The sequence below is a fragment of the Ranitomeya variabilis genome, chromosome 7 (assembly GCF_051348905.1).
Source record: "Ranitomeya variabilis isolate aRanVar5 chromosome 7, aRanVar5.hap1, whole genome shotgun sequence".
In the NCBI taxonomy this organism is placed as follows: domain Eukaryota; kingdom Metazoa; phylum Chordata; class Amphibia; order Anura; family Dendrobatidae; genus Ranitomeya; species Ranitomeya variabilis.
The window spans coordinates 70486894-70500991 of NC_135238.1; positions in this window are offsets into that span (position 1 = coordinate 70486894).

Sequence of the window (14098 nt, forward strand, 5' to 3'; positions counted from 1 at the left end):
AATGGGTTTCACATTCTGCTGCACCTGCTTTATTCACTAAAAATACAACAAAACTGATAGCAACATTTTTGCTTAGCTTTTGCTGCTTTTTTGCACTTACCCATTGCTTTCTATGGGTGAAAAAAATGCTGCAAAAACTTTGAAAGAATTGACATGGTGCAGTTTTCAATACAGCAGTAGTTTTCCAATTCAATCAGGAAAAAAAACAATGTGTGTGCCTGAGATTTTTGAAATCTTACAGCTTTGCTGATACTGTAAAAAGCAGTTTTTAATTTGCATAAAAAAGCTCAACTTGTGAACATAGCCTTAAATGCTTTATTATTTGAGTCTGTGCGTTTACAGCGATACCAAGCTTATATAATTTTTTTGTGTTTTTCTACTATCACACACTAAAAATGCTTTAAAAAAAAAAAAAAAAAAGTTTTTTTTTGTTGCCATACTGTTAGAGTTGTGTATTTAAATTTTGTTGGCTATTTTTTGTGGGTAGAGTTGAAGATTTCCTTTGTATCATTTTGGGTTACATAACAAAAGCCATCAATTCAGTTATTGTTTTTATATACTTTTTTTCCATGGATCACCTTGTGGTAAAAGTGATAAGACCATTTTATTTTTGGGGTAAGTATGATTATAGTGATAACAGATTTATATTTTTGTATGCTTTGCTACATCTGCACACTACAAGCAATATTTTGCAAAAATATAACTGTTTTTTGCATCTTCATATTCTGTAAACTGTAACTTTTTTACTGTTTTGCCAAAAAAGGCTTATTTTTTTGCAGGACAATTTGGTGTTTTCATTTAAGGCCAGTTTCACAGGTCAGTGCCTCCGGTTAGTGTTAAGCGATACCTTCCGATACTTGAAAGTATCGGTATCGGATAGTATCGGCCGATACCCGAAAAATATTGGATATCGCCGATACCGATACCCGATACCAATACAAGTCAATGGGACTCAAGTATCGGAAGGTATCCTGGATGGTTCCCAGGGTCTGAAGGAGAGGAAACTCTCCTTCAGGCCCTGGGATCCATATTCATGTAAAAAATAAAGAATTAAAATAAAAAATATGGATATACTCACCCCTCCGGCGGACCCTGGACCTTACCGATTGTAACCGGCAGCCTCCGTTCCTAAGAATGAGCAGTTTAGGACCTTCGATGAAGTTGCGGCTTGTGATTGGTCGCGTGCCGCTCATGTGACCGCTCACGTGACCAATCACAGGCCGCGACGTCATCGCAGGCCCTAAATTCCTCAATGTCCGTTTTTACCCAGACACATGGGCTGCCAAACGTCCCACACACATGCACACGGAGAACAGTGTACACTGTCCTCCGTGTGCATAGACAGCCACGGGGGAAGCAGTGCTACAGTAAGCGCTGTTCCCCTGCGTGTAGTGCTGAAGCCTGCTGTCATTCCTTCTCTCCTGCTCGGATGGTGTGCAGTGGAGAATTAATTAAAGAAAAAAACCACGTGGGGTCCTGTTGTGAATTTACCTTTTGGCTCCCTCTAGTGGCTACTAGTGATTTGACTCTGGGTATGTCATTCATCCCTTGTATGCTCACCTGGGTCGTTAGGTCAGGGGTGTTGCTATATAAGCTCCCTGGACCTTCAGTTCAATGCCTGGCAACGTTGATATCAGAGCTAATCTGTAGTGCTCTTGTCTACTGATCCTGGTTCCTGCTTGATTAAGCTAAGTCTGCTTTCTTGCTTTTTGCTATTTGTTTTGTTTTGCATTTTTGTCCAGCTAGTATATAATCTGTTTTCTGACCTTGCTGGAAGCTCTAGGGTGGCTGGTGTTCTCCCCCCGGGCCGTTAGACGGTTCGGGGGTTCTTGAATCTCCAGCGTGGATTTTGATAGGGTTTTTGTTGACCATATAAGTTATCTTACTACATTCTGCTATTAGTAAGTGGGTCTCTCTTTGCTAAAATCTAGTTCATCTCTGTGTTTGTCATTTCCTCTTACCTCACCGTTATTATTTGTGGGGGGCTACTATCCTACTTTTGGGGTCTATTCTCTGGAGGCAAGAGAGGTCTTTGTTTTCCTCTTCTAGGGGTAGTTAGTCCTCCGGCTGGCGCGAGACATCTAGCGACCAACGTAGGCATGTTCCCCGGCTACTGCTAGTGTTGGCGTTAGGAGTAGATATATGGTCAACCCAGTTACCACTGCCCTATGAGCTGGATTTTTGTATGTCGCAGACTTACTTGTTTCTCTGAGACCCTCGCCATTGGGGTCATAACAGTTTGCCAGGCCAGTATTAAATGTTAAATGCATTGCAGAAGCGGGATTATAAGAAAGAAAGTTCTGAGTTTTTTTTTCTCTCTCTCATTTTTTTTTCTTTTCCCCTTTACCTCTGAGTGGCTTGTGTTTGCTGCAGACATGAATGTCCAGACCTTGATTACAAGTGTGGACCAGCTTGCTGCTCGTGTGCAGGGCATACAAGATTATGTTATTAGAAGTCATATGTCAGAACCTAAGATACCGATTCCTGAACCGTTTTCCGGAGACCGATTTAAATTTAGAAATTTCAGGAATAATTGTAAATTGTTTTTGTCCCTGAAACCCTGTTCATCTGGAGACTCCGCTCAGCAAGTAAAAATTGTTATTTCTTTTTTACGGGGCGACCCTCAGGATTGGGCCTTCTCGCTGGCGCCAGGAGATCCGGCATTGGCTGACATTGATGCGTTTTTTCTGGCGCTCGGTTTGCTTTATGAGGAACCCAATCTTGAGATTCAGGCAGAAAAGGCCTTGCTGGCTATGTCTCATGGCCAGGACGAGGCTGAAGTGTATTGCCAAAAATTTCGGAAATGGTCCGTGCTGACCCAGTGGAACGAGTGTGCATTGGCTGCTAATTTTAGAAATGGCCTTTCTGAAGCCATTAAGAATGTGATGGTGGGTTTTCCCATTCCCACAGGTCTGAATGATTCTATGGCCTTGGCTATTCAAATCGACCGGCGGTTGCGGGAGCGCAAAACCGCTAATTCCCTCATGGTGTTGTCTGAACAGACACCTGATTTAATGCAATGTGATAGAATCCTGACTAGAAATGAGCGGAAAATTCATAGACGCCAGAATGGCTTGTGTTACTACTGTGGTGATTCTACACATGTTATCTCAGCATGCTCTAAACGTCTTACTAAGGTTGTTAGTCCGGTCGCCATTGGTAATTTGCAACCTAAATTTATTCTATCTGTAACTTTGATTTGCTCACTGTCATCGTATCCTGTCATGGCGTTTGTGGACTCGGGTGCTGCCCTGAGACTTATGGATCTGTCATTTGCCAAGCGCTGCGGATTTGTTCTTGAGCCATTGGAAAATCCTATCCCTCTTAGGGGTATTGATTCTACGCCATTGGCAAAAAATAAACTGCAGTTTTGGACACAGGTTACCATGTGCATGACTCCCGAACATCGGGAGGTAATACGTTTTCTTGTTCTGCATAAAATGCATGATTTGGTTGTTTTGGGTTTGCCATGGTTACAGACCCGTAATCCAGTCTTGGACTGGAAGGCTATGTCAGTGTCAAGTTGGGGCTGCCATGGAATTCATGGAGATTCCCTGCCCTTGTCTATTGCTTCTTCTACGCCTTCGGAAGTTCCGGCGTATTTGTCTGATTATCAGGATGTCTTCAGCGAGTCTAAGTCCAGTGCACTGCCTCCTCATAGGGAATGTGACTGTGCAATAGATTTGATTCCTGGCAGTAAGTTTCCTAAGGGGAGACTGTTTAATCTGTCGGTACCTGAACATACCGCGATGCGTTCATATATCAAGGAGTCTCTTGAGAAGGGGCATATCCGTCCTTCTTCTTCCCCTCTTGGTGCGGGATTCTTTTTTGTGGCCAAAAAGGACGGATCTTTGAGGCCTTGTATTGACTATCGGCTTTTAAATAATATCACTGTCAAATTTCAGTATCCTTTGCCGCTGTTGTCAGATTTGTTTGCCCGGATTAAAGGTGCCAAGTGGTTCACCAAGATAGACCTTCGTGGTGCGTACAACCTTGTGCGCATTAGGCAGGGCGATGAATGGAAAACCGCATTCAATACGCCCGAAGGTCATTTTGAGTACTTGGTGATGCCATTCGGTCTCTCTAATGCACCTTCAGTTTTTCAGTCCTTCATGCATGACATTTTCCGGAAGTATCTGGATAAATTTTTGATTGTTTATCTGGATGATATTCTGGTTTTTTCTGATGATTGGGACTCGCATGTGGAGCAGGTCAGGATGGTTTTTGAGATTCTGCGTGAAAATTCTTTGTTTGTAAAAGGCTCAAAGTGTCTCTTTGGTGTACAGAAGGTTCCCTTTTGGGGGTTCATTTTTTCCCCTTCTGCTGTGGAGATGGATCCAGTCAAGGTCCGAGCTATTCATGATTGGACTCAGCCCTCGTCAGTTAAGAGTCTTCAGAAGTTCTTGGGTTTTGCTAACTTCTACCGTCGTTTTATCGCAAATTTCTCTAGCGTTGTTAAACCGCTGACGGATATAACCAAGAAAGGCTCTGATGTTGCTAACTGGGCTCCTGCTGCCGTGGAGGCTTTCCAGGAGTTAAAACGCCGGTTTACTTCGGCGCCTGTTTTGTGCCAGCCTGACATCTCACTTCCCTTTCAGGTTGAGGTGGATGCTTCGGAGATTGGGGCAGGGGCCGTTTTGTCGCAGAGAGGCCCTGGTTGCTCTACTATGAGACCTTGTGCCTTTTTCTCTAGGAAGTTTTTGCCGGCAGAGCGAAATTATGATGTGGGCAATCGGGAGTTGTTGGCCATGAAGTGGGCATTTGAGGAGTGGCGTCATTGGCTCGAGGGTGCTAAGCATCGTGTGGTGGTCTTGACTGATCACAAAAATCTGATGTATCTCGAGTCTGCTAAACGCCTGAATCCTAGACAGGCCCGCTGGTCATTGTTTCTCTCCCGTTTTGACTTTGTGGTCTCGTATTTACCAGGTTCTAAGAATGTGAAGGCCGATGCTCTGTCTAGGAGCTTTGTGCCTGATGCTCCTGGAGTCGCTGAACCTGTGGGTATTCTTAAGGAAGGAGTTATCGTGTCTGCTATTTCTCCAGATCTGTGATGTGTGTTGCAGAGATTTCAGGCTGGTAGGCCTGACTCTTGTCCACCTGACAGATTGTTTGTGCCTGCTAGATGGACCAGCAGAGTCATTTCCGAGGTTCATTCCTCGGTGTTGGCAGGGCACCCGGGAATTTTTGGCACCAGAGATCTGGTGGCCAGGTCCTTTTGGTGGCCTTCCTTGTCAAGGGATGTGCGGTCATTTGTACAGTCCTGTGGTACTTGTGCTCGAGCTAAGCCTTGCTGCTCTCGTGCCAGCGGGTTGCTCTTGCCCTTGCCTGTCCCGAAGAGACCTTGGACACACATCTCTATGGATTTCATTTCTGATCTTCCGGTGTCTCAGGGCATGTCTGTCATCTGGGTGATATGTGATCGTTTCTCCAAGATGGTCCATTTGGTTCCTTTGCCTAAGCTGCCCTCCTCTTCTGATCTGGTTCCTGTGTTCTTCCAGAACGTGGTTCGTTTGCACGGCATTCCTGAGAATATTGTGTCGGACAGAGGATCCCAGTTTGTTTCCAGGTTCTGGCGATCCTTTTGTGGTAGGATGGGCATTGAGTTGTCGTTTTCATCCGCTTTCCATTCCCAGACTAACGGACAAACGGAGCGAACTAATCAGACTCTGGAGGCTTATTTGAGGTGTTTTGTCTCTTCTGATCAGGATGATTGGGTGACCTTCTTGCCGTTGGCTGAATTTGCCCTTAATAATCGGGCTAGTTCCGCCACCTTGGTTTCGCCATTTTTCTGCAACTCTGGTTTCCATCCTCGTTTTTCCTCGGGACATGTGGAGCCTTCTGACTGTCCTGGGGTGGATTCCGTGGTGGATAGGTTGCAGCGGATCTGGGGGCATGTGTTGGACAACTTGAAGTTGTCACAGGAGAAGGCTCAGCGTTTTGCCAACCGCCGCCGCGGTGTGGGTCCCCGACTTCGCGTTGGGGATTTGGTATGGCTGTCTTCTCGATTTGTTCCTATGAAGGTCTCCTCTCCCAAATTTAAGCCTCGCTTCATTGGTCCTTACAAGATATTGGAAATCATTAATCCTGTATCCTTTCGCCTGGATCTTCCGGTGTCGTTTGCCATCCACAACGTATTTCATAGGTCCTTGTTGCGGCGGTACGTTGTGCCTGTGGTTCCTTCTGCTGAGCCTCCTGCTCCGGTGTTGGTTGAGGGCGAGTTGGAGTACGTGGTGGAGAAGATCTTGGATTCTCGTCTCTCCAGGCGGAGGCTTCAGTACCTGGTCAAGTGGAAGGGCTATGGTCAGGAGGATAATTCCTGGGTGGTCGCCTCTGATGTGCATGCGGCCGATTTAGTTCGTGCCTTTCACGCCGCTCATCCTGATCGCCCTGGTGGTCTTGGTGAGGGTTCGGTGACCCCTCACTAAGGGGGGGGTACTGTTGTGAATTTACCTTTTGGCTCCCTCTAGTGGCTACTAGTGATTTGACTCTGGGTATGTCATTCATCCCTTGTATGCTCACCTGGGTCGTTAGGTCAGGGGTGTTGCTATATAAGCTCCCTGGACCTTCAGTTCAATGCCTGGCAACGTTGATATCAGAGCTAATCTGTAGTGCTCTTGTCTACTGATCCTGGTTCCTGCTTGATTAAGCTAAGTCTGCTTTCTTGCTTTTTGCTATTTGTTTTGGTTTGCATTTTTGTCCAGCTAGTATATAATCTGTTTTCTGACCTTGCTGGAAGCTCTAGGGTGGCTGGTGTTCTCCCCCCGGGCCGTTAGACGGTTCAGGGGTTCTTGAATCTCCAGCGTGGATTTTGATAGGGTTTTTGTTGACCATATAAGTTATCTTACTACATTCTGCTATTAGTAAGTGGGTCTCTCTTTGCTAAAATCTAGTTCATCTCTGTGTTTGTCATTTCCTCTTACCTCACCGTTATTATTTGTGGGGGGCTACTATCCTACTTTTGGGGTCTATTCTCTGGAGGCAAGAGAGGTCTTTGTTTTCCTCTTCTAGGGGTAGTTAGTCCTCCGGCTGGCGCGAGACATCTAGCGACCAACGTAGGCATGTTCCCCAGCTACTGCTAGTGTTGGCGTTAGGAGTAGATATATGGTCAACCCAGTTACCACTGCCCTATGAGCTGGATTTTTGTACGTCGCAGACTTACTTGTTTCTCTGAGACCCTCGCCATTGGGGTCATAACAGGGTCCCTCTATATTTTTAAATGAACCCAACAAAACTCACAGGTGCAGGCTGCTATTCTCAGGCTGGTAAGGGACCATGAATATGGGCCCCTGCAGCCTAAAAAATGTGCACCTTTTTGATGCACCAATTCTGGAGCTTTGCTTGGTTCTTCCCACGTGCCCTGTAGTGGTGGCAAGTTGTGAAACCAGGGGTTAATGTCACCTTCCTATTATAATGAGACATTAAGATGGCTTAGTAAAGGAGAGGCATCAATAAGTAACCTCTCCATTACTAATCCTATAGTTGTTAAAGGGTTAATAAAACCACACAGGAGGAAAAAAGTATTTTAATTAAATCAAACAATAAACACAGTTTTGCCATCTTTATTTGTCTTCCATTCCAAGCAAAGCCCTCGATCTGTAAAAAAAAATGTCAAAATAATAAGCCAACAATATACCCATACCTGTCCGTAATACAGTCAGTCCAATGCAGTAATCCATATCTAGGGGAATGTACAGTTTACCACCGGAGCAGTGCTAATGTGACTGCCCCGGCTGTAAACTACTGGGGAATGAATGAGAAACAGTGAGCACAGACTCAGTGACATCACCGCTAGTTACTGAGCCTGCGCCCGCAGCGTCTCATTAATTTCCCAGTAGTTTACAGCTGGGAGTGGTCACATTAGCACTGCTCCTGGTTGTAAATTGTACACTCCTCTAGATATGGATTACTGCATGGGGCTGACTGTACACCAGACAGGTATTGGTATATTGTTGGTTTATTATTTTGACATATTTTACATATTTTATATAAAGATGGCAAAACTGTGTTTGTTGCTTGATTTCATTAAAAGGCTTTTTTCTTACAGTGTGGTGTTTTATTAACCCTTTAACAACTATAGGATTAGTAATGGAGAGGTGTCTTATTGATGCCTCTTCATTACTAAGCCTGCTTAATGTCACCTTACAATAGCCTGCCAAGCAGGGGAGAAGGGATGACAGCGGCATTCAGCACCATACACAGGGGAACAGGACTTACTGTAGTGCTGCTTCCCGGTGGCCGTCCGTGTGGTACTGATGCGGCACATAGTTGCCACACGTGTGCCGCACCTAGTACACAGAAGGACACATGGACACATGGACATGGATATCTCCGGTACCGTGTTTACCGTCACTGGAAATATCAGGACGTATGAAACCAGCCTAAAACTTTTTTTTACATGTGATTTTTCTATTGCTTTTTATTCAATCTTTTATGTGTCATCATGATGAAAAGGTGCCATCTTTATCATGTTATGCATTATTTATTTTGTAGTTTTCACCATGGAGAATAAATAGCAAGGCCATTTTACAGTACAATGTGTATGCCTTTTTGCTTATTTTTGTTTTAATGCATTAATTGTTTTAATGCACTTTTAGTGGCAAGATGGGTTTTCATGATTTTTGTGTGCTTTTTTGTGATTATTCCATTTCTTTACATATTTTATTTAGCATTTTTTAAACTTTTTAATTTAGTCCCACTGTGGGACATGAATATTTTTTGCTTTGATCATTGGGCTCATGCATTGCAGTACTCATGTACTGCAGTGCATGTGACCTGTCAGTTGCTTCTGCTTATAGCTGCGTCTAACAGGCCAACATACTCTGGGGTCATCAGATGACATCATGTTGTCATGGAAACTATCGAAATCCATGATTATGATCATTGGCTGTCAATAGTGTTAAATTAACAGCTATTGACAGTGGTATTTATTGTGTTAATTATCCTTTCAAAATGTGTCTGGTCTGATGCCGCAGGGTGTCATCTCTCATATACAGCTATCACCCATGTGGTTTTCGCCTGCTGGGGGCACTCTTTACTTATTTCTCACCGCCATTTTTAAATGGCGATGAGGAATAAAGCCCCTTAAAAAGCTGTCTTTTTACTGTGCCAGGAGTTAAGTAAAGGTAGACATTACAGTGGATCTGAAATGTTTGATATTTGATATGTAGCCAATAGGGAAAATTGTTACCTAGTTTTCTGCGCACTAGTTTGCAGCAGGCATTTTTGTCCAAGAGAAAATATGTAGCTTTTACACAACATGTAAAAAGCTAAATTACAGCTACCACTGGAATGTTTCCACTCCTAATAATAATGTTCTAAAGCAAGAGAAACATTATTGCAAAATTATTCACTTTTGCCCCTCAGAGAATAAACTTGCAGACACTTGCGAACATTAACATACTTTTACTTATTAAATATAGTTTTACAATTACATTTCTTGTCTCCATATTTATATTAAAACAAATTGAGGGTATGTAATTAAGAGCGTGATAAAAATAAAAGAAAAGAAAGGATGAATTTGCTATTTTTTACTGCTATAAGTGCTAGTAGGGCTCACTCACACTAGAGTATAAATGGGACAAGTGCAATGTGAGAAAAAAAGGGATTGCACTCAGACCAATGTTATTCAATGAGGCAGGGCAGATCTGAGTATGTTTTCTCAGCTTTGAGCAGCATGAGAATAAGGCCAGAGTCACACTAAATGTATGAAAAATCCGTCCGAGTCTCCCTGACGAGAATCGCATGAGTGTTCTCTGTATGGTAATCTGTGTGCAATGCGCTTGCCATGCGATGATGCAATCTTCTCCCAACCGTGTATTCATATGGCATCCGTATGACATGCATATAGCTTTACATTTCTCACTGACTTTCCCCCTTGAATTAAATGGCTCAATGGGCTGAAATGAAAAGAACATAATCAAATATCCTATATATTGGCTCCCCAACAAGTTCCGTCCTCCAATCTTTCAAATAAAGGCCCTGCTGATGTATTGTTTTATCTGGTTTGTGACAAGCTAACCTTCAACACACGTGAGAGGGTTCTTTTCCATTGGGACTTGTCTCAACGTTTTGGGGAGCCTTACCAGTGATTGTTGACTACCAGCAGATGACTGTGGATACATCCGCTTTTGTGGCGACAGCTGACTGAAGGACATTTCCACTGACTGTATGGTTCTCTACACAGCCATCCTGACAAGTTCTATCAGTACTGTCGGATGAACCTCGCTACATTTGACCTTCTTTTGTAGGTTGTGCGACCTGGCATAACCTTAAAGGACACAAAGATGTGCAAATGTTTTTCGGCAGAGAAGCAGCTTTTACTTACATTACAGTATGTATTGATCCTATATTTATGGGATCTTAAATGGCACCTGCTCCGGATTTCCTTTTTGTATAAATATTGTCTATATGTTTCCCTCATCTTAACTATAATTGCTTCATCACATGTTGTCATTTTCACTCCCTGATGTTTGTCATAATGATCTGTTCCTTAGCATGTTATAATAGTGTTGTCTCTTGCTGAACCAGGGCTTAGTTTGGTATGTAGCTTACTTTTATGATGGCCTACACTGTTAAGATTATGCATGGAGATGTGAATTTCTCAATTTCTGTTTGTTTCTAATTAATTTTAGATTTCTATCCACTGGTCTCTCCTATGCGGCACTTCATCTGGAGCATCTGATTGGGAAATCCACCATCTCAGGCATGGTACGTTCTACTTGTACAGAAAAATGGGACCGCCTTCATAATTTTGCTATGCCTGAGCCCAAAAAAGAAGACAGGCTGCAGATAGCCCATGGCTTTGAGGAAACACACCAGTTCGCCAACTGCATAGTGCCTCTGGATGAAAAGCACATCCATGTTCATAAGCCGCCAAATTCAGGGTCCCAATATTACAATTATAAACAATTCTTTTCTGTAGTGCTGTTGGCCCTGGTCAAAAGCACATACAGGTCTATAATTAATGACATTGGGACCTATGGAAGAACTGAAGACTCCAGAATCTTCAATTCTTCCATAATGGTGAGGCAGCTGCAAACTAATTATTTGGACATCCAACATCTCCTACCAGGTTCAAGTTTTTAAGCGGTCCCTTATGTCATGGTTTCAGATGAGGCACTTCAATTGAACAGCAATGTAATGAGGCCATGTCCATGGAGAGGTCAGGACCACCCGAGCAGAAAATTTCATTATCGGCTATCCCGTGCACGACGATTGGTGGAGTGCATCTTTAGAATCCTCTGTGCAAAATGGAGGGTCCTGATGTCAGCCATACAACTAAGTGAAGCAAATGTATATGTTGTCATTAAAGCCTGTGTCATTCTTCACAATTTCATGAGGATCCATGACTGTCCTTCAAATGATGTCGATGATGAAGTCCATGGAAATAATGGCAGGGCTCCAACACATGTTCATAATCCATGTATCCATGTTGTCAGCCCTCTGGTCTTAAAGTGCGGGACATGTTAACAAATTATTTAGTATCACCAGAGGGATATACTGTACTCCATGGCAAGACTTTGCTGTGTCTATGTTATTATGGCCTTTGTTGTTTTAATTTAATTAAACATCTGTTAGTGAGTAAACTGTATGATGTAAATTTTTCCAACAAAAAGCACCCTGGATATTAGAGACATTAACTACATATTGTTCAAAACAGAAAGCAGACATTGAAATAACAGGTTTATTTAGTAAAAGTGTGTTTTCCAAAAAAAACACATTCAAATCATATGGCAACTTAGGATAATATTCTAGGGCAACATGAAACTTGCAAACAACATTACCCATTAAAATACACATTGTTACAAATTCTGGTATGGAGGTGGAGGTGATGGCAGGAGCCCAGCATGAATGGTATGTTGTTTTTGGGTTCCTACCTGATTGGGCCCCTGAGAGATGGATGAACCTGGATTCCTTACCAATGGAGGGACCTGTTGTGGTACATAGTATTGGCCACTTGGGTAATGGTATGCATACTGATGTGGATTAGTGTTTTGCATTTGGATAAACCCCCCAGAATGGCCATGTCGAACATACCCATGTTGTGACTATTCTCCTACAGTGGATATGTTCAAGTGGCCATATTGGGCATGTGCAGCTGTATTTGAGTAGTGCACATGTGTTTGGTGATGTTGAGTGATTTGATGTGGCTGGGATGATGTGTTCCATGTGGAGGTGGTTCGGGGAGTTCTGTAGGCTGCTCAGCTTGGCTTCCAGGCATGTGTAGGTAGTTGTCGGTGGACAATTGCCATCTTTCAATGAACTTGAAAACCACATTTGGACTGTTTGGTTCTGTGCATGAATCGATCACAATTTGAAGTGCACATCTGGCACGTAGCCTCAACTCATGGGGAATTGTGCACAAATAGCATGCAAGACTCCGAGCATATGCCTCCTCACCATCATTGTTAACAGTGCACGAGAGATAATCCAAAACACCAGTGTCTTCTTTGAGCTTGTTACCGGTGGTGGGAAGCTCCCTTCTATGCTGGCCCCAGCATGGGAAGGTCACAACCTGTCATGAGGTACTCAGGTGTAGTGTAGGACTACTGCTACTTCCACATTCGTCCTCTTCTCGATTGGACTCCTGTCCTGCAGAAGGTGGTGGTGGTTGGTTTGTTGCTGATGGTGCAGAAGAAAGTCCAGCCACATCTTCAACTTCGCCAACAGGGTCCAAGTTGACCTTGGGATCCGATGCTGTTTCTCGTTTAGTAATGTTGGAGTCAGTTCTGTTATTTGTCAAGATTCAACATAAAATTAAAAATAAATTGATGTACCTTAAGGCGGAGTATGAACATTTCTGTTAAGCATGCACTTACGCACGTAGATCCAGAATGGGAGCAAGGAAATTCAATCGGTCATAATATATATATTTGCACTTTTAAGAGGCTGCTGCACCACTCCTGGCACGCTGCTGGTGCTCACGTCGGTATTGATCATGAAGCTGAACCACCATCTTGTGACATCAGACACTGCAAAGTGACGCAATATATAAAACTAAGTATGATCAACTTATTTGCATTTTGAAAGATAGGTTACAGTGTAAAGTTCTATTCAACTTGCCAAGTGTAAAGGGAAAAACAGGCCAGATATTCCTAAGAACGTCGCATAATGTTATTTTTTTTGCCCTTTTTACTTAATTACTATTGTGAAGTTTTTACTTTACTTACTAATTTCCTGCTGGACCTCACATGCACTTTCCTCATACAGTTGTGCTCAAAAGTTTACATACCCCGGAAGAATTTTTGCTTTCTTGGCCTTTTTTCAGAGAATATGTATGATAACATGAAAACTTTTTCTCCACTTAGGGTTTGTGTTTGGGTGAAGCCATTTATTGTCAAACTACTGTGCTTTCTTTTTTAAACCATAATGACAACCCAAAACATCCACATGACCCTAATCAAATGTTTATATACCCTGGTGATTTTGGACTGATAACATGCACAGAAGTTGACACAAATTGGTTTGAATGGCTACTAAAGGTAACATCCTCACCTGGGACCTGTTTGCTTGTAGTCAGTGTGTGTGCATGAAAGCTGAGTGAGTTTCTGGGATCCAGACAGACTACTGCATCTTTCATTCAGCTACTGACATTTCTGCATTGTGAGTGATGGGGAAGGCAAAAGGATTGTCAACAGATCTATGGGAAAAGGTAGTTGAACTGTATAAAACTGGAAATGGATACAAAAAGATATCCAATGAATTGATAATGCCAGTCAGCAGTGTTCAAACTGTGATTAACAAATGGAAAATCAGGGGCTCTGTAAAAACAAAAACCACGGTCAGGAAGACCAACAAAAATGTCATCCACAACTGCCAGGAAAATTGTTTGGGATGCAAAGAAAAACCCACAAATAACATCAACTGAAATACTGAACTCTCTGAAAACTAGGAGTGTGGATTTTTAAAAAGCACAATTAGCCCCTTCCTGACATCAGACGTACTATCCCGTCGAGGTGGGGTGGGCCCGTATGACCACCGACGGGATAGTACGTCATACGCGATCGGCCGCGCATATCGCAGCTGACATCCGGCACTATGTGCCAGGAGCGGTCACAGACCGCCCCCGGCACATTAACCCCCGGCACACCGCGATCAA